Below are 25772 nucleotides of genomic sequence, written 5' to 3'. Positions count from 1 at the left end.
CAGGCTGGGATCTGGAGGCTCCATAATCTATCAGTCTCTCTGCACCGCATTCTTATTCCACATTAATTCTAATTTAGGAACAACCCGGAGTTAAGTGGCAGTTGACTAGTTGACATGTTTTGTAGACATGTAATCAAACACTTATTAATTTTGATTTCACAGCTCCCTTTTTGCCTCTTGGGGCCAATCCGTTCCTTATTCAGGTCTGTCAAGCACTTCTGGAGGCCCTTGCAGAGGTCACAGGATCCAGACACTGGGCTTGTGAGATGACAAAGCAACAAGGGAAGGATGGGTGGTGTTGGGACCAGGCACCTCCATTCTCTGGGGGAGGGGAGAAGCAGGCTGTGGCTTCAGCACTCTCCCAGGAAACAGGAGACAGGGAGTCCTGTCCCCAGATCGAGCTGCCATTTGCTGTGTGTGCCCCCACACGCTGTGTGACTTGTCCAGCTTTCCCAGTCTGCTTGCCATGGGATGGAAGCCATAGACAAGGGTGGTCACCCAATTAAAAAATGTGACTGAATGTGTTGGGGGCTCGGGAGCTGTGGGCTCTGATACCTAAAAGTTGGACTGAGTCTATATTTGTTCCCTGGAAGGGAGAGACCTTCTGCCGTGTAGACTGGGCCAGCCACCCCCTGCTGTTTCTGAGCACAGAAAAGGGGCCAGTCAGATTCAAGGCCCATCTACCAGTTCCAGATCGGTATGGACCGAATGCTATTGTTCCTTCCAAACTTATGCATCAAAACTCTGCTCCTCAACATGACGGTGCTCAGAGGCAGAGGCTTTAAGGCAATCATTCAGATTGGATGAAGTCGTGAGAGTTAGGGCATGGCCTTTATAGGATCCGTATGATTAGAAGAAGGATGGGGGTGCATCCTTTTCTCTGTTCCCCATATACACATGAGAAACAGTGAGAAGGTGATCGCCTGCAGAAAGACGCCATCTCCAGCACCCAACCTTGCCATACCTTGACCTTGGATTTCAGGCACTGAGACCTCAGGATAGGGGAAACTCTATTGTTTAAGACAGAAACCCTAGTGTTTTGTTGTGTCAACTAGAACCATGTAAGGTACTGCCCTCCCCTAGGAGGTCAGTAGAAGTCAGAAGTCAGTCTCTACTTCACAGTGGGTGTACTGAGCCCTTTAGGTCAAGAAAGAAAAGACACTAACAACATTTGACATGGACTCTGAGCCTATTTTGAGCCAGGCATTGCTTGTGAATATATCACAAACCCAAGATGTAGGTTCTGCCATGACTCCCATTTTGCAGATGGGAAAACTGAGGTACAACTTGAATAAGTAACAAGGTCACGTGATTTTAAGCCAGTGCCATTTCTGCTTTTGTCAATCCATCTAGGGCAACAGAGCTGTATAGGTTACAGGTGCTATGGGAACCAGGCTCTCTCACGGGGTCTAATTAAGAAAACAAGACAAGCCTCTAAATTTACTGAGGCAGAGACCCTTCTACCACCCCTGTGTTAGCAAGGACCTACACACAAAAGGCACAGCCTCCCCAACAGTGCCACCAGCTTGGGCCCTAGTGTTCAAACACATGCACCTATAGGGACATTTGATATCCAATATAAAAAGCATCTGACCACACGGCACGCTGCTTTTCAGAGATGTTTGTTGAATCATTAGAGACAATGTAGTGTGTCACTATTTCAACAAATTAAGTAGCTTAAAACAACACAATTTATCAGCTTAGAGTTCTGGGAGTTGGGAGACCAACTGAGCTCTCAAAGTTTAGACAGGACTGTTTGTCTCCCGGAAGCTGGGCAGAGTTTCCTCGCCCTTACCTTCTCCCATCTCTAGCTTGCCTGCTTTCCTTGGGTCCTGGCTCCTTCCAAGCTGCACAACATACCCGTGTGTCTATAACTCGAGGCCTGGCTCTCTAGACTCACCCTTTTGTGCTAAGGGCACTTTGGTTCTGTTAGGCCAGTCTGTGTCATCAGAGTGCTCTGCCCGCCACACAGCTACTTAGCAACCTTAGCTCCATCTGCAGCATTAGCTCCGCCTTGTGGAGAGGAACTTTACTCCTCTTGAGACAAAAGAATAGGACTGAATTCGCACCCTTCCCCAAATTATTTGGTGTGACTCTGCTTTTCCAAATCTTGCAACAAGCCTGAAACACCAGTGTCTTCTACAGGATACCCATTCCCCTAGCCAGCTCCACACCATCAGAAAGCTGGTGACTACCAAATCCTATTTCTGCTAACAAATCTAAACTGCCTGTCCGAGTCCACACATCTGGCTGCAATGCTAGCCTGACACCATCCCTACTGCAGGCTTCCTTCTCCCTGAACATCAGGCTCCTCGCTAGCTGGCCCTCACCTTCTCCAACAGCCTCTGCTCACACTCAGAATCCAGCTTGCTGGCCTTTTCGTGTGGCCTAGAACTCACCTCGTTCCTTCCTTGAAGGCTTTGCTTTTGATTTTCTGTTTCCTGGACCCCTCCAGGATACCCAGAGCTGATTGTCCTTCTGTATTCAAGCTTTAGTTCAAATGCCACCATCTTAATTAAAGAGGCCCTCTCTAAGCCTCCTTTCCAGCCACCCTGACCAGCCATCTTCATTCCGTAAGTATCATGTTTTATGCTGGGTGTATGAGGACCTGGAAGCGCTGGGACTCTGACCACACTGTCATTTTGTTAAGGGTAAGTCAATCCTGTCATTCTCCAAGCCAATTGAGTGTAAACACGTAGTCAATTTATTACTCTGACGCTGTCTGGAGTTGGCACGAGATGCCATTACAGCTTGGATGGAAAGGCGGCCTGGCATTTGGGAGCCAAGAAATACCACAAAGTCACCGCATAACAAACTTCACACAGAGATTTACTGGAAACAGCCTAGAACTGGGCAGAATATAGGATCTATATAGGGTTTCTTGGGGTGGGGGGTGGGGGTACAGGGATTGAAGGGAGTGTGTGGCCTGATCTTGGGGCAAACTCGTGGATTGGTGGGGTTTTCTTTTTCCTGTAGGGCAGAAACTGGCCTCTCTCAGGCCTTGAGCTGGGAACTGCTGTTACTGTGAACTTGCTATCAGCCCTTAGGTAAGTCTAAAGGTAGTTCCTGGCCACTGAAGCTGTTCAGTAGGGGTAAGAGGGGAAGGGGGCTGGCCATTTGTATTCCTTGAGGGTTTACAAAGTTTTCAAAGGGAGTTTCTGCCCTTTCCCTGTCACTTGAGTTGGCAAGACTCACAGTGCTAAACTGCTTTCATCCCAGATACCAGGGAGCCCATTCCCAGAATGCACTCTTCCCATTCCTGGAGGAGGCTGGGGTAAGAAGAGTTGAAAATTCCAGCTCTAATCCTGCCTTGATTTTTTCCCAGCCTCCAGAGCCTACGGTGAGGATAGCATATCTCTCTCTCTCTCTCCCTCTCTCTCTCTCTCTCTCGCTCTCTCTCTCATTCTCTTGCTCTCTCTCGCTCTCTCCCCTCTCTCTTATGACTTAGGAGACTGCAAGAGTCTTAGAACCAGTGTTTTTTCAAGACCCAATCCCCAAGCACACAGGAGCACGGGAGCATTGGATACCTGGAAAGACCCCAGCTTCTGTCAAGACGGATGGATATTTTCTAGACCAGCACCATCCTGTGCATGGGAATGGAGTGGGTAGAGAAAGATCAGAGTTGCTCCCCTTCTCCTCTGAACACCTTCATAGAGGAGTCATAGACATCCGTCTCTCTGCACTCCCCAAGATGGCTCTGAGTCTGGTGAAGTCCCAGCTCTTCTGACAAGTTAGGGGCTTGGTCCCAGGAATTCCCATGCCCTGGACTTGGTAGATACCTGATGAGAACTGCTCTTCCTCCTCCTCCCCCAACACAAGCAGACCTCCCGTTTCCCCAGGTGCTGGAGAGGTTGGAGCAAGCTTCTAGGAATGAGGTGATCACAGACTTGGCCTTCGTTGGGGTTCCTCTTCGGGTTTCCTAAGCCACTTCTGAATGGAATCCACTCCGTGTGGTCCTCATTCTTCTATGCACCGAGGAAAGGCTGCTACGTAAGATGGGTGGGGGAATCCCACACACCCTTATGCAACTTAACAAACCTCTTTCATCAAGTTCTGATTTTCTTTTGTTTTCAGTTAGGAAGCAGACATTGTGTGCTCCGAAACCACACACATACGCATGGAAATATCTACAGAGCCAGTAGTTTCAAAGTCTAGACTTTTATAAGCCAGTGATCAGAATATATCTTTGAACCAAGAGTTCAGGCACACATTGTCCAAACCATCTCCACTTAGCATCTACTGAAAGTGGGAGACTAGGAAGAGCTTGCATATGCTGGGAGGCAGCACCTATGTGCTTCTATCCACAGCCATACCTACTAAAGAGACTTTCCAAACACGGCTGTCTCTAGGTCCACACCTCCAGCCCCAGCTTCGATTCTGTTTTGGCAGAAGGGCCCTGAGTCCAGAACAAAAACCCACAGTGCAGTGCTGAGACAGGTTATTGTTTTTCCAAGATGGCCGGGTTATTGGTTTCTAGTCCTCTCTGCTGGCCGGGACCTCCTAGAACCTTCTGAGGTGGCTCTTCATTCGCAATGGTAGATGCAGTATCAGGTACACAGAGCACCAGTCAGAGATGAAATTGTTCTATTTGTGTTTAAAAGCCCCTCTGGGTATCCAACCTGAAGTGCTTCCTAAACAACCTATTCTTTCTGTCCTAAGTGGGCTCAGGTCCATGTAGTGAGTTGTTCTCTCTCCCTCTCTCTCTTTCTCTCTCCCTCTCTCCCTCTCTCCCTCTCTCTCTCTCTCTCTCTCTCTCTCTCTCTCTCTCTCTCTCTCTGTGTGTGTGTGTGTGTGTGCATATTGTGTATATTCCATGTAGGAGGATGTGACTGGTAAAAGAGCGGGATCATGGAAGAGTCTCTTAGACTGCAATGAACCTCAGTGTTGCACCATTGCCCAACAAGTCATGGGGTGAAGCCGGGAGGGTGTTTCTTTCCTCATCAGCAGGAAAGTCATCTGAGCAGCCGGATGGCCTTCAGATCAACAAGTGTGATGCTCTACCCAGGGCTCGAGTTACGAAGCGTGCCCAGTTTCATCTGTGAAATCTGCGGTTCCGGTCTCAGTTCATCTAGAAGATGAAGGCTTTCTCACCTCCTGTTTCCACTACAGATTACCTCTGACCTCTGACCTCTGACCTCAGCCCTGTCTGTAGCTCTTCAAGCACTTTCTACTCAGGCATCAAAGATCTTTCCTGGAATCCAGGCTGCCAGATCCATTCATTCCGTGTGGGCGCTCTCCTTCTCTCTTGCCCTTTTAGGACCACTCCTACCAAGAAGCAGATTCATTGTGGAGATGAGCAGTCTACCTCCGTCTGTACCCACAAGCCAATCACAGAACTGTCTAAGGGCATTACAAACTGATCTTTCCTAATGATAACCAAGCTGACAGCACCCCTCCCTGCAGAATCTGTTGGTAAGAGTGTAAGACCCCTTTATCCCTCTGCCCTTCCCATCTCTGTCTTTGGACAGAGATGCCCAGAGCTTGGGGTGGGGGAAGAGCAGGCTGAGGGATGGAAGATGAGCTGTGTGGTCCCCTCAGGGCTCTCCCTCTCCCGCCAGCCAGCTTCATCTCAGTTCCATTAACCTCACTCTGCGTGGGCTGGAATAATGGGCTGGGAAGCGCCAGTCACCTTCTTGTCTGTAGGAAGGAAGAGGTTGCCACTTGTTGCTAACCTCAGAGTAGGCACAGGGTGCTAGATAGAAGGACAGATCCTGGTGTGTGGCCTGGCTCCTGAATGCCTGCTGCGCAGGAGAGTTGCTATCCTGCGGCGATGTGACAGGCAGCTGAAATGAGTGGGGGTCAGAAAGGCGAATGTCTCATGTTCAGTTTCCCCTCCATTGCTTCTCACGTCTCCTCCTCGGCAGCTAGGAAGACTCAGTCATATGCACGTTCCCCTGTGCCGTGGAAGGACCTGTGAACGATAATTATTCTTGTTTGATTAACTCTATGACTGCCGTGTGTATGTCCTAACTTGTGCAATATGCTTGTGAGGCAGAGAAGGCTGCACAGTGAAGATCTCTGAGCCACTTGATATCACAGACTTGGAATGCCAAGGCCAAACACAGATGGTGTATTTAGGACCCCACCTTGTGTGCAGGTTCATATTTCTCTTATCTATCACACCACCCATCACGTAGGAGTAGACCCTGTCTGACTTACCGAAGCAGGAATGCTGGCTGTGTGCTGGAGCCTGCAGCTGAACCCCAGCCTGACTGCAGTTGAGATCCCAGTTGGACATGGATGGGCGCCTGACTCAAGGGCATCCAATTCCAAAGATGACCACAGGCTGATGGAGCACCAGGTGCAGAAAGCAATAGTTCAGTAGCAATTAGCTTGACCCACCAGCTCTCTCTTCATGAAAAATGGAAAGGAAGCAATTGTCAGGGTGGGAGAAGACCAACCAGACAGCAGACATGTGAAAGACGATGACTCCTGCTGGTGGAGGGCGAGAGAGGGAAAAGATGCCAGCTCCAGTATTGAGGGACCTTAAAATATGTCCCAAGATTTGCACAGAACATCTAACCCTGCCCAGTCTTCCACTCCAATCACCAAAAGTCCCCAGTGCTAAAGCACCTGTCCTGGGTATTGTTATCAATACCTGTTAGCATTCTGTCTAAACTCCACCCCAAAGTTACCTGGCAATAGCCAGGTATGCTCCTCCCCACAGTTACCTGGCAACAGCCAGGTAGGCCTGACCCACTCTAAGAGGGCTGCTTGCCCCCTCCTCCCTTTCTTGTCTTCTTGCCTCTTGCTCTCTTGCTCCCTCTTGCTCCCCATTCTCTCCCCCCACCTCCATGTGGTCATGGCCAGCCTCTACTTCTCTACTCTCTCCCTCTCTGTGTCTTTCTTTGCCTCTTCTACCCTCTTAACTCCCCTCCCCATGCCCTGAATAAACTCTATTCTATACTATGCCATCGTGTGGCTGGTCCCTCAGGGGGAAGGGATGCCTTGGTGTGAGCCCGCTAAGGCACCCCCTTTCATACCTCACTACATCCCGTAGAACATATCTTATATCTCTTCATCTTTTTATAAACACATCAATACCTTTGTGGAGAGTCTCCCTGTCTCAAAGGCAGTGGATATATTAGGTGTCTTTGTAGTGAGAAATTTTGGCTTCTTTAAAAACCAGTCATATTACGTGTATATGCTCTTGTTTTAATCCCAGGTGTGGGACAAGAGGCTGCTTCACAGCAGGTGATTATGATTTGCCTTGTGCTCTAGCAGGGGTGTGATTTTTTGACAGCTGCACATAGTTTAATTCTGGGGACTCTGGAGAGGGTGTAAATGGGAGAGCCCTGAAAAGACCTATAGAGGCTGCTGCTACCCTTCCTGCTCCTGGTTGCTATTGTTACAGTTTGTCAAGTGTTTGGGAATAAAGAGACTAAAAGAAGTTGGGGATATCCTGTAGACAAAGATGGACTTGCCACAAGAAACCCAATACCCCTAATCAGCAGGAAATAACCTAAAGAGATATATGCCTCCCTTGCCCTCTGACCTTCTGTCTCTCCTACCTAGTGTTGAGAGGTTGAAAGGGATTGAGGTGGAGTGAGGGTTGGAAGGGTGGTAGATACACACACACACACACACACACGTATATTCCAACATGTTTGAGTTAGGATTTCTCTTGCTGTGAAGAGACACCATGACCATAGCAGCTCGTATAAAGCAAACATTTCACTGGGGCTGGCTTAGTTTCAGAGGCTCAGTCCATTACCACCATAGTGGGAAACATGGCAATGTGCAGGCAGACGTGGTGCTGGAGAAGGAGCTGAGAGAAGGAGCTACATCTGGATCAGCAGGAAGAGAACTGGCTTGAGGTTCTGAGACCTCAAAGCCCACCCACACAGTGACACACTTCCTCCAACAAGGCCATACCTGCTCCAACAAGGCCACACCTCCTAATAATGCCACTCCCCATTGGACCAAACATTCAAACAGGAGACTATGAGGCCATTCCTATTCAAACCACCACAGTTGGTTGAGTGCTTGCCTAGAAATGCTTTAAGTCCTGGGTTCAGTCTCTAGCACTGCATAAGACCAGGCATGGTGGTGCATGCCTTTAATGCCAGCATCTGAGACATGAAGGCAGGAGGATTAGAAGTTCAATGTCATCCTCTTGACTACACACCTAGATTGAGGCCACCTGGGATTTAAAGAGTTATTGTACTTTTAATTATGTGTATGTGTCTGCATCTTTGTGGAGTATGTGCATGTGAATAACAATATCCAGGGAGTCCAGAAGAGAACACACTGGGTGCTCTGGAGTTGGAGTTATGGACAGCTATATGCTCAGTGTCAGGTACTGAACTTGGATCTTCTGAATGCATTCTGTAAGAAGAGTATGTACTTTTAACTACTAAGCCATCACAGGGCAGTGTGTTCAGCCTGCAGGTCCCTGGGTCCCTCCTGAAGCACTGGGTTTAGGATCTCCAGGGTTAATGGGATCCGATGCCCCCTTCTGGTGTGTCTGAAGACAGCTACAGTGTACTCATATACATAAAAGAAATAAGTAAATCTTTAAAAAAAAGAATTTGCAGGGTTGTCTAGAAAACACTTTTAGCAGACTCCTGAGGTGGCTTACCCTGTTTTATCCCCACCTTCCCTAATCCATCTGCTGGAGTCAGCTGAGTTTAATGTACAACACTGAGTTTCTTAAAAGCAAGGAATATGACCACCGTGGGGCCAGCCAGGCAGAAGAGGTACCTACCCATCGTCTACCTCCTTCTCTACCTCTGGCCCCAGGCAGCCTGTTCTAGTGACTGGAGCAGCTTTCTTCAGCATGGCTGTCACCTGGATGTTATACCTGTGGGAACACTCTCTGACATCGTAGAGAAGAGGAAAGTCTCTGCTCAATGGAAGAAACCCACAGTTGTTTCCAAACACTTAATTTTCCCCTCTGCCCATGGGATCCAAATTTTTATCTGGACAAACAGCAGTCTCTGTTTTCAGATAAATGTGGCCATATAACTAGAAATCTCACAAAATAAAAAGCATTGCGTACTTAATCGCAAGGAAGGATCTGAAGACGGCTCAGCAATTAGTGCTTAGTAATGGAGAGGACCTACGTTTGGTTCCCAGGACCCATGTGGTGGTTCACAACCATTCATAACCCTATTTCTAGGGGTCGGATGCCCTCTTCTGACTTTTAGGGCACCAGGCACACACGTGATGCACAGACACACATATAGGCAAAGCATTCACACATAAAAATAAAATAAAATATTTCAAGAGGAAGAAAGGAAAAAGGGAGAAAAATGGAAGGGAGGAAGGAAGGAAAGAAGGAGAAATGAGGAAAAGAAGGACAGACGGAGAAGGGGAGGGAGGGAAGGAGGGAGAGAGAAAGGAGGGAGGGTGGGAGGAAGGAGGGAGGAGCAAGGAAGGAAGAAAAGGGGAGAAAGAAGGAAGGAGGGAGGGAGGGAGGAAGGGAGAAAAAGGAAGAAGGAAGGAGGGAGGGAGGAAGAAGAAAAGAAGGAAGGGAGAGGGGGAGGGAGGAAGAAAGAAGGAAGGAAAAGAGGGAAGTAAAAAAATTCCCAGCTTCCCTCTCAGCTAGAGTCGTGTGACTAAACTAAGCATATGTAATGTGAGTAAAAGACGCACAAGTTATAGACATAGCATATGGGAAAGACACGTGCCCTGCATTGCCCTCTTCCCTTTCTACTGGTTGGAATACATACTCTTGTGCCAGCCACATGGGGCCGAAAGAGTAGGGCAACTGCACGTGTGCCAGATGAAAAGACAGAAGGAAGACGAGGTCTGGATTCTAAGCCTTAGAGCTCAGCCTTGTATCAGGAGAAGGAAATGCAACTCTTATTCTGTAAAGAGCATTATCTTGGAGTCCATCACAGTGACCCTGTAGTTGAACTTGTATCTTCATGTCAGGGACTTGATCTTAGGAGTGTGCTTACCATGGCCACTTACTTCCTAGCAAAGCCAGCTCCCTAGAAAGTTCTGTAATCTCTCCCCCCACCCCCAGTCATCAGAGCAGAGCCTGGGTCCTGTGAGTCCTTGTCCCTAGGAGGAGGGGACACTAGCACCAGGGGCCACCATCCATATTCAATGGTGCCTCACATGAACTCAATCGATACTCTGAGGGGATTTCTTTTAATCCTTTCCTTTATTTAATAAAATTATTTTTAGTGATGACAGTGAGATAAAAGAAATGATAGTAATAGTCAGAAAAGAAACAGTGAGAAAACCTTCTTATTGAACCTCATCTATATAATCATTCCAATAAAAGAATTCTTAAAAGTAATATTTAGGTAAATAATTGTCTAGCAATTAATAAGTGGATTTTAATAAAACCCAAATATTTGCAAATGGCTCACTTTATGCAAATATTGAATTGTGCCAATGACAGAGTATTTTATCTTATTTTTGAATTCGTTCTTTAGCTCTCAACAATCAGCAGTTAATATGTTTAAAAGAATAATGAATTTTAATTTTAAAGAGATTATAAAGATAATATAAAGAAATAATGAAGGTACTATTTTAAAGACATCAAAGTTAAGCAAACTATTTTACATATGAACTAAAAAAACCTGCATTTAATAAAATTATTCTTCATGGTTTATACTTTCATTGTTTTTCAAATACAGGTAAAAATTCAAATGGTCCCATACAGAGACAGAATTCAAGCAACTAAAGACGCTCGTGCAAACGTGCACACACACACACACACACACACACACACACTTCTTTCTTCCTTCCTTCCTTCCTTCCTTCCTTCCTTCCTTTCTTTCTTTCTCTCTTTCTTTCTTTCTATTGATTAATTGTGTTTTCTTTTTTTCTTTATGCTGGGTCCTTGAATGCTAGGCAAGCACTGTACCACTGAGATATGTCCACAGCCCTTGATGGTTTTAGTTTTTTGTTTTGATATTTGTGGGTTGTTTTGACACATTTCACTAAAGTGCTACATAGCCCAAGTTGCCTATCTCAAAATCCCCCTGCCTCAACCTCCCCACCCCAACCCCACGCTGGCATTCCAGGTGCATGCAATCATACCCAGCTGCTTGCTGGGTCCTCAGTACAGATGTGCCCAGCTGTTGATGAACATCTGCTCATCCAGCGTATGAATACATAGCATCAGCGATACATACACAAAGTGCCCCATTCCTGGAAACTGGTGACTGAAAACAACCACTGTTGGCCCTCTGCCACTGTGAGGTAGTCCAGGAATATCAGGCACTAAATGAAAACTGGAAATCCCCAATATTAACCCCCAGGTGCCCTCAATGTTAATTAACAAGTTCATGATTAAAATCTACTAAGGTGAAGCTTCTAGAAATGTTAACACTAAGCTTTAACCACAACAATTATTTAGGGCTTGGGATGACCAAAGGCTCTTGGGGAAGAAAGCGTTTATCACTGACATTGACGGAACTTCCAGTGGTCACAAGCTACAGACGGACTCTGAGACAGTGTCTGCCTGGTCCTCTCTCAGGTCCTCAGTGGACCTCTGGCCTCTTGCTCCTCTATCCCCTCCCCTCCCCTCCCCTCCCCTCCCCTCCCCTCCCCCCCCCCCTCACGGGGAGGCCTAAGCTCAGCTGCTCATCTTCCCAGGAAACTAGAGCCTGAAGCTTGTTCTGTGTGCTTTACTTCCTGTCTTGCTGTTGCAGGTGAAGGTTTGTTCTTATCTTCCAGAAGGAAGGAACTCAGCTGAGAGATGTCGTTTAAGCAGAAGTTTATTTAACAAAGCAAAGCCAAAGGAGAGCAGACCCCGGAGAGCTTGGAGCGGGATGACCTAACTTGGGGAAGGAGATGTCAGCCCACTGTGCTCGCCACTGTAGATTTAAAAAAAAAAAAAAGAGTTTTATGAATATTTATGAGATGGCTGGTGGCATACTCAAGCAGATAAGGTGACCCCTTCCCCCCTTCCAAATCACAGTAGACCAGATCTCCCTTTTAGGGTATTTCTTCCTATGATCCTCTGAAGAGCCTACAAAGCGAGTGAAGGAGACTAAAATCACAATGCAAATGATATTATAATGAGCCCAGGTCTTCTGAGGATGCAGATCCTTCATTAGCACAAAGGCCTGGCAACTGGGAAAGCACCAAAGTTCCTGATGTGATGAGAAGCAGCTAACTACATCTCCAAGGATGTTAAATATGTAGCTGGGGTTAGCCCAAAAATGTGCCGCGTAGCCTCGGATACTAAGCTGTTGGAAAAAAAAAATGAAAAGAAAAACATGGCAGGAAGCAACTCAGCAGCTCCTCTCATTAACACTGATTATCTTCAGAAGGGTTGCCTGCTATCCTCTCCTGCCCCTTGCATGCCTTGACCATGCGGATCCCTTGGGCAGAGCACTCCTGGATCCACAAGAGCAGGTCATCCAATGAGGCGATGACTCTGTGAATCTGCCTTCTCAGGAACCCTGGTGTGAACTCTGAAACTTGCAGAGTTGTATGAGCCACAGACTCCTATGCAGACACAGGCCTGGCAGCCAAGGGCCTTTATGCAGGCACAGGCTTCTATGCAGACACAAGCCCCTATGTAGCTATGGGCTTCCATGCCGCTTCCTTCTCCAGGGAGTTATGACTGCAAGAGAATCCATTCCACATAAATCCCAGATCATAACACACCTTTAAGGAGATCTCATAAAGACTGTAGCCATAGGCCTGAGCATCCACTTTCTAGGCTAGGAGAGTTTGAGAGGGAGACATCAGACCTTTCCCCTTTGAAACCAGCAGGGGCAGCTTCATCTTATCCAGTAACAAAAATTGTGGAGGGCTGATCTGTGCTCAGCACCATTCTAGGCTTTGAGAACTGGTGATAGAGACAAACAAATCCACCCTTTGATAGGGTTCAACTCCAATGGCAAAGGCAAAAAGCTAAAGAACAAACAGGTATGGGAAGTGTTGAAACTGCATCCTGGCCCTGACCTCAGCTGCTCAGCCGCCAGGAGCTATGAGCAGCATGGTGCATCTGTGGGCCCTGGGGCCTGGGGGCCTCCCACATTCAGAGGCGAATCTGTGGGGAGACAGGCAAAGCAAAAAGACGATGGCTACTTTCTTCAGAGGGGTGGCCAGGCACTGGAGAAGAGGGCATGCATAAGTCATTCACACTGGGAGGAGAGGATCAAATGGCAATTACTATGAAGCAAACTGGCCATCTGTCGGGCTGGCTGCAAGGGACAGCTGCATTTGAGGGAGGAATGGGACTCAGTGGTCTCTACGGTGATTCTCTATACAAGAGCAGCCTGAATGTCACAGGCTTTCCATTCAGCCTTATTACTTTGTTTTGTGTGTGTGTGTGTGTGTGTGTGTGTGTGTGTGTGTAATTTGGGTGGGGAGAGTCACTGCTGTCACGTATCCCAAAGGCTCTTCAGGTGACTCTCAGGCAAGCATAGGCTCACTCTCAGCTGCTTTTCAACTCCCACCAGGGCCAACAGCACCTTAGGCTTGAGTCCCATCCTACCAGCTGTATGTCACCACTAGCATACCTGTGGTCGATCACTGGGCAGAAATACTGCCACCACTGGGGCAGCTGCCCCTCAGTGCAGCCAGCCATCTGAATCCTCAGGCTCTCACCCACAGAGTCAACAATAGCCAAGAGCTAGTATTCACCAAGCTGGTATGATGGCACAGGGCTGTAACAGTTGTGAGGCTAAGGAAGGAAGAAATAGCTAGTTCCATCCTAGCCTTGTCAGAGCAAGACCCTTTTCAAAGCACACACACACACACACACACACACACACACACACACAGAGGCATGCACACACACACACACGCTTAAATATTTCATCTGTACCGAACATGTACAAACATCTTTTTTTCCCTCTAAATGACAGAACAAAATAACTATTGACATAGTGTTCGTGTTGTAAAAGGTGTTATGAGCATTTCAAGGTGATTTCAATTATAGGAACATGTGCACAGGCTACATGCAAATACTATGCCATTTTACATAAGGGACTCGAGTATCTACAGACCCAGGTACCCAGGAGGTATCCACGAAGGGTCCCATAGTACCACTGCAGTGCTTCTCTTACAAAGTCAGACAGGAGATGCTCACATCACAGAATGCAACTCAAGAATGGTACCGAACAATCTTAACCAGTTAATCATGCAAATCTTCCACACTAGTCTTGTCTTGCCATGCTAAGGTCACTACTCCCCAGATTTGTAATGTGAAGGTATACTCAAAGGTTCCCTATTCCAGTGACCCTGCAAAGGATTCATGGTCCAGGACAGGTCACTTTGTTCCAGTGACTCACTTCCCTTGACCCTGGCTTCCAAGCAAACACAACTGCCAACTCTGCCTGCATAGAGATCTCTGAAGCTCTGATTCCGTGGCTACAGAGCGAGTGTCTTCTCACCCACATAAAGGGTGCTGTGCAGAAAAGATTTCTTAGTAGCCATGTTCTATAGTACAGTTCATGGACAAAAGGGGACTTCTTCATCACAGGCCAAATACAGGTCACCACAGGGCTGGGAGAGGAAGGTGTGAAGTCTAAGCAGTCGCTGTGACGGTTAGACCAGTGAGTGGTCTGTCTTACTGTTCCTTTGTCACTCAGTGAGTACCCCACTGTTGTCCCATGGGATCTGCTTCCCACACCAAGCATCACATAGGTGCATCTCTGCCAGACAGCAGGTAAGGTAAGTACGTGTACTGGCTGGTTTTTGTGTGTCAACTTGACACAGGCTGGAGTTAGCACAGAGAAAGGAGCTTCAGGTGAGGAAATGCCTCCATTGAGATCCAGCTATAAAGCATTTTCTCAATTAGTGATCAAGTGGGGAGGGCCCATTGTTGGTGGTGCTATCCCTGCGCTGGTATTCTTTCTTTTTTTTTAAAGATTTATTTATTATTATATGTGAGTACACTGTAGCTGACCTCAGACACACCAGAAGAGGGCATCAGATCTCATTATGGGTGGTTGTGAGCCACCATGTGGTTGCTGGGATTTGAACTCAGGACCTTCAGAAGAGCAGTCAGTGCTCTTATCCACTGAGCCATCTCGCCAGCCCCTGGGCTGGTATTTTTAGGTTCTATAAAGGAGCAAGCTGAGCAAGCCAGGGGAAGCAAGCCAGTAAAGAACATCCCTCCATGGCCTCTGCATCAGCTCCTGCTTCCTGACCTGCTTGAGTTCCAGTCCTGACTTCCTTTAGTGATGAACAGCAATGTGGAAGTGTAAGCGGAATAAACCCTTTCCTCCCCAACTTGCTTCTTGGTCATGATGTTTGTGCAGGAATAGAAACCATGAGTAAGACAGTATATGTCTTTCTATTCCAAGCCAATCCTATGTGACTCCGTGCATACACATAGAGAGAGAAGTTGCCCAACAACTCTAATAGTCACAGATGCTCTGATCCCCATCAGAAAGGCCCAAGGGTCAGCTTATTCCTCCAGTGCTCAACATGTGCCAGTGTGTGTAATGTGCATATAGTAAGATCAAGATTTCTACATGTGTACTAACATCACAAAAAATAAAATATCTTGAGATTCCTAATTCCTGTTTACCCTTCTGCTCTACAGGATTCTCTCTTGTCTGTGTCTGTGTCTGTGTCTGTGTCTGTGTCTGTGTCTGTGACTGTGTGTCTGTCTGTCTGTCTCTCCCTTTTCTCTTAGATTATAATCATACTTAAGTGGGGAAGAAGAGAAAGAACTTATCCAGGTGTTGGGTATATCATGAAGCCACATACACTGGGTGTGGGGTAGGATGGGCTTTGTGTGCATTAAAGTGAAGAAAAAAGAGTGGGGTGGGAAAGAAATGCAAACAAATACAGAATCCTCCATAGTAGGTTTGTTTCTTACAGAGGAATGAACTACAGAGTTCTCCCTGACAAGAAAGGATGTATTTGTTAGGTTTCTACTGCTGTGATAAAACACTGACCAAAAGCAACCTGGGGGGAAAAGGTTACATATCCTGGTCACAGTCCCTCAAGGAAAGCCAAGGCAGGAACTGAAAGCAGACACCTGGAGGCAGGAACTGAAGCAGAAGCCACAGAGGACTGCTGCTTGCTGGCTTGCTCAGTTTACTTTCAAATACGACTGATGATCACCTGCCCATGATCCCATCCCAGGGATGGCACCTGTACATTGAGTTGGACCTTTCTGTATCAGTCGTTAATCAAAAACTGTCCTACAGGCTAGCCTACAGGCAATCTGATAGAGGCATTTCTCAGGAAAGGTTCCTCTTCCCAGATAACTTTAACTTCTGTCAAGATGATGATAAAGGGACAAAGGACGTGTGACTACAAAAAGGGTAAGGGCAAAAAGAATCCTGGGGGCACGTGCTTGAGTTTGATGTGAATTTATGTTCCCTGAAGGGTGTGTGCATTTGAATGCTTGCACAAGTGTGCAAACATACTCACATGCCTTTGTGTACATTTATGTGCACATGTGCATGGATACTTGTATGTGCATACATGTATTTCCAAGCTCCACTCATTAACAGAACCAGGAAGCCCAGACTCCCCACACAATGACCACACTCAATGTACAGGTCCAATCTCTATTAAAAGGAGCCAGAACTTCTTAAAGTAGCCAATTCCAGGACTAGGGCAATATTGAAATAGAATAAGCCTACCCCTTCTTCTTACTATGTGTAAAACAAGAATATGCTCCTCTGAAAGAAGATACTAGTCACACAGTGGAGGAGCCACATTGAAAGGACATCACTGGCCAAAGATGGGGTAATCTGAACAACAAAACAGTTAACTATAAACATTAATTCCTAAAAAATTATAAATTCGTGAGACCATATCAATAATAGGTCTGTAACAAATAGATGACTGAAGATGATAGCAGACAGATAGGTAGGTAGGTAGGTTGATAGATAGATAGATAGATAGATAGATAGATAGATAGATAGATAGATAGGTACGTACGTACATATATACATACATACATACATACATACATACATACATACATACATACATAAACATATAATTGATGCATAGATGGATAAATAGATAATCTTAGTTTTTTTTTTATTTTTGTTGATGTGATAAAATATAGTAACAAAAAGGAATTTAGTGGGGATGGAGAGATGACTCAGTGGTTAAAGAGCACTGACTGCTCTTCTGAAGGTTCTGAGTTCAAATCCCAGCAACCATATGGTGGCTCACAACCATCTGTAACAACCATATGTAATGAAATCTCACGCCCTCTTCTAGAGTGTCTGTAGACAGCTACAGTGTATTTTCATATAATAAATAAATTTTAAAATAGCAATTTAGTGGGGGGAAATTTATTTTAATTTACAATTTTGGTTTATAGGTTATCATAGTGGTAAAGTTAGAGCAGGAGTTTAAAATAGCTGCTGGTGTCACATCCACAGTCAGAAACATGGAGAAGTAAATGCATGCTTGCTTGCTTGCCTGCCTGCCTGCCTGTCTGCCTGCCTGCTTGCTTGTGTTCAGTTGGTCTGGACTCCAAGCCCAGGGAATGGTACCACCCACAAAGGACTAGGCCTTCCTACATCAATTAAGGCAACCAAAACAATTTTCCACAGCCATGCTCACGGACTGAGCTGATCCTGACAATTCCTCAACTGAGATTCTCTCATTGGGTGAGTCTAGGTTGTGTCAAGTTGACAATGAAGGCTGACCATCACAATGATGAATGGATGGACAGACAGACATTCGTTCTCATTGTAGAATAACAAGGGCTAAGTAGTCAACGTGGACTGGCTATGTGGAGTTTGTGTGGGAACTAGAGTTGGGAGATTAGTATTTTGTGGACCACCATGACCAGGATGGTCATGAATCACTAATGGACATTAACTCAGAAGAGTCTGGGATGGGAAATGTTTGATGGTGTCTTCCTGCTGACAGCTTAGAAGGGGAAACAGTAATAAACAGTAGAGAAAGCCACAGAGGGCTAGGTCTTCCTAGCTTAATTAGATCACAGGAAGGAACAGATGGCTGTCACCTGCCTCCAGATGTGATAGCCCAAGAAGAACTCAGCATCACCTGGGTCATATTGTCACTAAGAATACCAAGGATAAATCATGGAGAACCTTCAGACCAAGACAAAAGAGGAAACTTGCCAATAAAAACTGGGGACTACGCAACCACCAACATCCTCTTTTCCCAGTGGAACCAGAAAGAGATGAAAGCAAGCTGGAAACTCTCAGGGGAAAAGCCAGCGGGTTTAAAGAGCTGAGGGGGTAAAACACCTCAGAGTGAAGGTAAAACACCTCAAAGTGAAGGTAAAACACCTCAAAGTGAAGTTTGCCCAAAAGTCATTTGAATAGGCAGGAGGACGCTTATCTCCCACAAAGCTCTGCTCCATCAGGAGAAAAACAGGCAGAATTACAGTCGAGATCCAAATGACCAGGACAGTGAGAAAAGCTGGCAGTGTGTATGGACCTGTAGAACGCAGTGTGGCATGTGCCACCAGAATCGGAGATATCAGTGGTGTGAGCCCCAAGGTTCACAGGGTGTTAAACTCTCCCGGGATCCTCAACAAAACCTTTATTAAACCCCACATGGCTCAGTTACAGTGGACCGGGAAACTACATATTACATGGAGGGTTGGAACCTGAAGAGGATAATTAACTATAACCTACAGAAGCAAATTGCCTTCAGAGATGACTCTGTGATTGTTCAACTGGGGAAGTATGGCGTCATCTGCCCAGAAGATGGACTCACAAGCTCTAGAGTATTGGGAAAATGCATCAAGGGCTGAGTAACTTCCTGAGAGCCTCCCCGCGATTTTCTCCAGAAGGGGAAATAAAGGAAAAGAGAAACCATTTTGTAGAAGGCAGAGAGGCTGCCAACAGGGAGGACCATATTGCCTGGCTGGTGAGAGAATGAACCGGGATATCTAACAGGGGAATTCTGTAAACTGTTCAGTTAATAACAGTGAGTGTCGGCATTGTATTCTTTAAAATGATTAATACTGCACAAAATAAGGAAAGGCTATGGGGATATTTCAGATTAAAGGAGGTTAAAAAGACATGGGAAACAAATTACCTGTCCCTAGACTGGATATGTGTGCAGGGAAAAACACTACAGAGCCTATGATTATCAGACCAGACAAAACCCAGAACAAACCTATAACATGGATGACAGGTTAGCCCAAAGCAGTCTATCAATATAAATCTACAGAAGCCAGAGACCTGCCTGCCTCTGCCTGCTGAGTGCTGGAATTAAAGGTCTGTGCCACCAGGTCTGGCTAGCTCCATAAAATTGCTAATATACTGAGGTATATAAGAGATTGTTCCTAGTCTTAGAAATTGCACAGGGAAATATATTCATGATAAAGAGTCCTAAAACACATAACTTAGCCAAAGTACTCAGAAAAAACCCCGAGTGTACACACACAGATATATAACTGTGTGTCCTGTATTCAGGACTAGGAAACATAAAGACAAATAATAAATTGAATAAACTAAAAAGAGCAGATAAATCCGGATGAAAATAGATGGTTACTTTTTGCGTTACTGTCCTGTGTTTTTGTTTTTTATTTGTTTGTTTGCTTGCTTGTTTGTTTTTTAGAAATCTGACATTATTTCCTGTAAAACACTTACAAGTGCCTCGGGTTTGTTGGTCTTCCAGCAGCTGCTTGAGACAGACCAGGAGGCCAGGCATTGTTACAATGTTTCCCATTTGACAGATTAGGAGGTGAAGGCCCAGAAACTCTGGCTTGCCACACCTCCTGGTGCTGGTCTGGACTCCCCGCCAGGATGCCCTACCCATTTTGCCAGTCTCCTGACCAACCACCTCATGCCTTTGAAACCCAACACAAGTCTCTTCCTCCTCATCTCCTTGCCTCTGTATCTCCCTTATAGAGTTACAGTAGGTCCTCCAAGTTGCCCCCAGCCCATACCCAACTCTGCACTCTCATTTTGAAACTGATTTCTGAAACTCCCCCTCCTGTCTGTTAGCCTGAGGGCAAGAACCAAGGAATAGTCTTCTACCACCTTCCCTGTGCCAGCTCTGTGAATAGCTGCTAAATAAAATGCCTGGCTGGATGAAATTCCCTCTCGTTTGACCTACACTCACCTCAATCAGGTCTCTGAGTGAGCCTTTCATCACGGAGCGAGAATTAAGCAGCATCAACATGAGCCTCTCTTGCTCCTTTCCAGCCTTCCAGGGAAACAGACAAGTCCCAGAGAAAGACATGGACTCTTCCCTCCTACAACCAGGGCTTCCTGTTGAATGGGGCAGGCAGGGAGGAAGAACAGCTGCCCAACAGATAGAAAGTAACAAGTGGGAGCGAGTTAGGGGGTGGGAGAGAGAAACAAGTCTGAGGGATAGCAGGATGCTACTACTGTAACAGCAATCATCTTGGGTCAAGGATCTACCCTTAGGGATCTGAGAGTTTCTGTGGAGTGACAGGCAACTTGGTTGAGTCAATCAGCCCTGTGCAGCCCAGACAGCATCTCTGAGAGGGCCATTTCTTTTGGGGGCTCCTGCTTCAGAGACCCTGGCCAAGGTCTCCCTCCTTGATTTTAGCATGCTCCAAGACAGCGGGCTGAGCTCTTTCATGCCTGGTTCCACTCAGGGTAAGAAGATGGAACTCCTAAATAAACCCCTGGATTTGAACAGAGGCTGAAATCTTATTTGAAGGGATTTGTTTTCGATTTCATTTTTTTAATGTGTTTTTAATAACAAGGCTATTTCATCAAAAGAGGGAGTGTTTGACTGTTTGAAAGACCGGGATGATATCCTTCAATGTAATTTGGACCCTTTCCTGAACTGATTTTGTTTTTTTCCTTTGATTTTTGCCAACTCAGATGTCTCTGTAGTCGGTAACTCACAAAGCCTTGTTGTCAGTGGTGTGGAAGATATTCAGTTAGAAACATCTCCAAGGACAGGAACACGCCTAGCCTGCAAAGCAGGAGAGTGAGCCCCTATGCTCTGGGCACCAACAGGTAACATCATGGAAACACAGTATCAGATGGGATAGGGTCAGGAGTGGCTGTGGAGGTCAGACAGGCCCAGCCCCCAGCTCTTCATGAGGATTCACCACCAACCTGCTGGGCCACTGATTGCAATTGCAACATTGTATCGTAGGTAGTTGGCCAAGAACTTTTTTCTTCTTACAAGGAGGAAGACTACACAGGGCAATGTGCCCCTGAGGCATGCCATAAAGGTTCCTTATTTGGAGATCATGGAAGAAGTCCTTAGGTGTGATGTGTATGTGTATGGCAGGCATCTTATACCTAAACCAAGAGTACCAGGGTTGTGGTACACTATTAATCTCTTGTGTTGAGATGCTCCAAGGAGCCCAGCTGGCTAGTTCAAAGCCAGGAATTAAAGTCCCATAGCTTTATAAATCTGCTTACACACTTGGGTTTCTGTGCAGATCTCTCAGTACAAAGGGAGCTTGTAATTAAGGCCCGTGGACACTCAGGGCTGCGAAAACCTCAGGAGACTATAGTAGGGGACGCAAGCCCTTGGAGGTGCCCAGAAGACCATGGGTAGATCCCAGACATTGGACAGTTAGAGTTAGCTTTTTGCTTTTTTTTTTTTTCTGGGTTTTTGAAACAGGGCTTCTCTGTATAGCCCTGGCTGTCCTGGAACTCACTCTGTAGACCAGGCTGGCCTCGAACTCAGAAATTTGCCTGCCTCTTGCCTCCCAAGTGCTGGGATTAAAGGCATGTGCCACCACTGTCCGACTTGATTTTGCTTTTGATTGTGACTGTGCCCTGATATTTTTCCCTCTTGAAGTAAGAAAGTATTTTACTGGAGCCCACAGTTAAGAAACTTTGAATTGTAAAAAGATATTGAATTTCAAAAGAGATTGGATATTTTAAAGGGATTGAAATTTTAATGTGTAAGAATTTGTAAAGACTGTGGATTTTTAAAGTTATTTAGATCTTGGGGATGAATAAAAAGGTAAGGGTTGAGGCTTACTAGTGATGTGTTTGTGTGTTGAGTTGACAAGGGATCAATTGTACTGGCTGGTTTTGTGTGTCAACTTGACACAAGCTGGAGTTATCACAGAGAAAGGAGCCTCCCTTGAGGAAATGCCTCCATGAGATCCAGCTGTAAGGCATTTTCTCAATCAGTGATCAAGGGTGGGAGGGCCCATTGTGGGTGGTGCCATCCCTGGGCTGGTTGTCCTGGGTTCTATAAGAAAGCAAGCTGAGCAAGCCAGGGGAAGCAAGCCAGTAAAGAACATCCCTCCAAGGCCTCTGCATCAGCTCCTGCTTCCTGACCTGTTTGAGTTCCAGTCCTGACTCCCTTTGGTGATGAACAGCAATGTGGAAGTGTAAGCTGAATAAACCCTTTCCTCCCCAACTTGCTTCTTGGTCATAATATTTCAGTTCAGGAATAGAAACCCTGACTAAAATACCCCTCCTCTGTTCAAATCACCCCTAGCTTTCCATTGGACCCAAATGACCTTTACAAGTTGTCACAGGTACCGGGGAAGTCTGATGCCCTAGGTCTTTGTGGCCCCATAGCACCACAATTCTCTTCCCTGTCACTCCACTGCAGCCCTAGGGGCTCTCCCAGGCCTCACTCCACACAGGATGCTGTCTACTCGCTGCTCCCCCCACCCCCACCCTCTCCTGAACCTTCTCCCAGATGTCCCAGAACTCCAGCACTGGGCTCCCCAGTGCTGTGTTGAAGCAGTGTCTTCTGGGAAGACCCCTCTGAGGTCCCAGCCTAATTGTCTCACCCCTCACTCCCATAGGTGGTTGTTTCCGTTTTAGTTCCTGTCCTTACGCACACCCTCAGCTATGAGAACCGATGGAAAGAAGAAGCAGGCAGGCACATGGCAAAGATTCTAGGTACATGGTTGAATGAAGGAGGACAGCAATGACATGCACCACTCCTCCTCCCATCTATCTCCTCCCTCCCTCTCACTACCCCCCCCCCACAGCTCTCCACCCCACTCCCACCCCTATCTCTTAGCTTGGCCAACTGTTGGTCCAGGTTTGCTGGACTCCGGTCCCGACTTCCTTGCTGCCTTTCCACCCACTGCTGTTATCTGACTCAGTTCTCCCTGCTCATGACAAGACACCAAGCACGTGAACCTAACCCCAGCTTGTCCCTCAGATGCAGAGGCACCCATCTCCAAAAGAGTTTGCTGAATCTGCTGACTCTTGATTGGCTTGCCGTACCCAACTCCTACCCGCACCTGTTTCAGGCAAAGAAAGTGCAATATCTTAAGAAAAGAAACAAACAAAACCAAAACCCTCCTCTTTGACTCTGTCCATGCAGGTCAGCTAGGCTTTCCACACAGCAGGTGACCCTGCACCCATAGAGAAGCCATTTCCTGGAGGAGTCTGGCAGGAGCTCTCTTCTTGGAGTTGTGACCACCCATATGACCAGGACCATTTTTTCCTTTCAATAACTCAGCATCACGCCAGACCAAAGCAAGGCAGAGGTAGAGCCTGTCCCCCCAACCAAGCAGATATACATCCAGTCTTAAAGCACACAAGAAACCAGATGAGAAGCTCGGGATGTGCTTTTGATTGTGACTGTGCCCTGATATTTTTCCCTCTTGAAGTAAGAAAGTATTTTACTGGAGCCCACAGTTAAGAAACTTTGAATTGTAAAAAGATATTGAATTTCAAAAGAGATTGGATATCTTGTCAGTATTAGCATCCAGAGCTGGTGTCTTAACAGCCCCACAGCCTCCTGCAGTTCTCTGAGAAACAGAACAAACCAGCAACCAGAGGCCAGCCATCGGTGTGGAGATTTTCAGGGAGGAAGCCACCAGAAGGCCAGTGTTTACATCAGATTGCAAGAGAATATTTGCCTTCTTTCCCTTGGGTGCTGAGAAGGATACGCTGACAGATTCCCACCCACAGTATCCCATGGAGTCCCTAGTTCTGGAAGCCCCCAGAGAGAGGCAAGCTTGCCAGAATGCCAAGGAGATACAGAAAGCCCTGGCCCAGACTATTCCCAACCACTCTGAGCCAAACTCAGCTGAAATGAGATGCTTTTCAAAAACAATTTCTGGGTAAGTGGTGGGGAAAATAAGAACACTCTGGACGCGCAGAGGAAAGAAAGGAGCAGCCACCCGAGTGCAGAGTCGGGTCCTCGTCCGTCAGTGGAGCGCGCCAGGACAAAGCTCATTTCTCACACACCTTCACACAGCAGCATCGGCTGGGACAATGACTTGTGTGGGTTGTCATGACGATGAAATTGAAACTGGGATAAACAATAGCTACTCAGCCAGCAGCCTAACCTCTGGGCTGACCTGTCATTCTGATAGCAGCCAGTGGGCCTGTGCAGACATGAGGAGCTGAGCATCCGTCCTCTGGAGAGGACTTTGATATAAGTGGCTAAACATACAGCCAGGAATCAACTGGGTCTTTTGCCCCTTCTTAGGCTAGACTAAGGAATGGGTAGGAGTCCTCTGCAAAGGTCCCCCAGCCTGTGCAGGAACAGACAAGAAAGCATAGAAAGTTAACACACTAGCCCCGGAGGCATGAGGCACATCAGCAAAGCTAAGAATGGCTACCCCATTCAAAGTTCAAGATCATGGCTCACTGGCTGTGAGTAGCACTTCTAAGGATCAACAGGGTTCCTCGGCATTCCTTACCAAATGGACCATGGCAAAATTTAATTATTGTCTCTGTTAGAACATGAAAACGCCTTTGCAGTTCTGACGCAGAGATGAGGCAAATGCAGAGTATCTGATGCCTGGGCTCCTCCTGCCCCCTCTGTCTCTGGTTGCTTCAGACACCTCTGCAGAAGCTGCACACCAGGAAAGAGAATACAATATGCCCCAAAGGGTTCAAGTTGGCTTTAAAAATGGTGTCGTTATTTATATTTAATAACAACTCCCTGAAAAGCCACAGATCCTAGGGCACGAAGGAAATGCAAATGCTAACTGATTGTTATTCTTACAGAAACTTAGAATTCAAAAGTTTAATCATCCTCATTAGCATAATTTGGGCGACTTGAGTCCATAACCTTATCCCTGGAGTTGATTATTTATGGCGCCCTGAACAGAAGTCGAAAATTAACTTTGATTTAATGTAACAATTCCATCCCCGGTATCATTCATAATGCAGATACGTTCGTCAAAAAGTAAATTGAACCGTTCACCCATCTCGGAGTAGGAAAGCAAGAAGACGGCAGAAAGAGAATCCCTAATCTTTCCTGTCTGTGGCTGTTACTGCTCTCCTCAAGTCCGTGCTTGCCCAGGGACTGCTCTGCAGAAGTGTGAGATCACCAGGAAGGAGAGAAACGAGGTGATCAGGCGGCCAGGCCAGAAGAAGGAAGTAGAGGTCCCCTGGAAGATACATTTAGCTTCTCCTTGGGGGAGGGGAGGGGATGTCTAACGGACCCTGCAGCTTTCTAACTGAATTCAGAAGACGCTCAAGCGAGCTAACCTTGAGAAGGCTGTGTGGATGGGCGTAACATCTTTCGAGTGGGTGGGCGGCCTGACAATTCACTTCCTCCAGCAGTGCGTTATCTCATCTTTGCTACGGTGTGTAGACAGGGCTTCGGGAAACTGAGGCTCAAGGCAGGGAAACAACTCGTCCTTGTCCCGTGGCTCTGGAATCCTGGCCCCTTGTGCAGAGCTGATGTCAGCTCATGGAGATGGGCTGGGGACGCAGCCTGCCTTATTCCCTAGAAGAGTGCAGCTCAAGGTGAGGGTTTGGAGTGGCAATGAGAGGAGATGGCTTCCAGAGGAGGCAGGCGCTGTCCTTAAGATGCCACCAGCTCCCCAACTTCTAAGAACTGGCGTTTGTCACCCTATAGGAGAAAATTTAAGATGTAACTTCCCACATAATTGAGAACTACCCCCTAGCTGTTAGAAACGGAGCTAGCCAAGGGTTCTGAGTGGATTTGCTCCACTACACAGGAAGGTAGCACTGTGCCCCCAAGCTCTCAGCTAAGAAAGAGCTAGA

General features: G+C 46.7%; 1 long non-coding RNA gene across 1 annotated transcript; it reads right to left on the bottom strand.

The window, feature by feature from the left end:
• Positions 1–4789: 4789 nt before the first annotated feature.
• Gm36799 lies at positions 4790–25425 on the bottom strand. The gene is made up of 3 exons (XR_379317.3): positions 25251–25425; positions 6160–6351; positions 4790–5911 (listed from the first exon to the last, which is right to left on the bottom strand). It is a non-coding gene; the product is annotated as a predicted gene, 36799 (long non-coding RNA).
• Positions 25426–25772: the final 347 nt, after the last annotated feature.

Source organism: Mus musculus, chromosome 9 (genome assembly GCF_000001635.26).
Source record: "Mus musculus strain C57BL/6J chromosome 9, GRCm38.p6 C57BL/6J".
Classification (NCBI taxonomy): Eukaryota; Metazoa; Chordata; class Mammalia; order Rodentia; family Muridae; genus Mus; species Mus musculus.
Note: the sequence above shows the minus strand (reverse complement) of the source record. Positions and strands in the feature narration are given on the sequence as shown.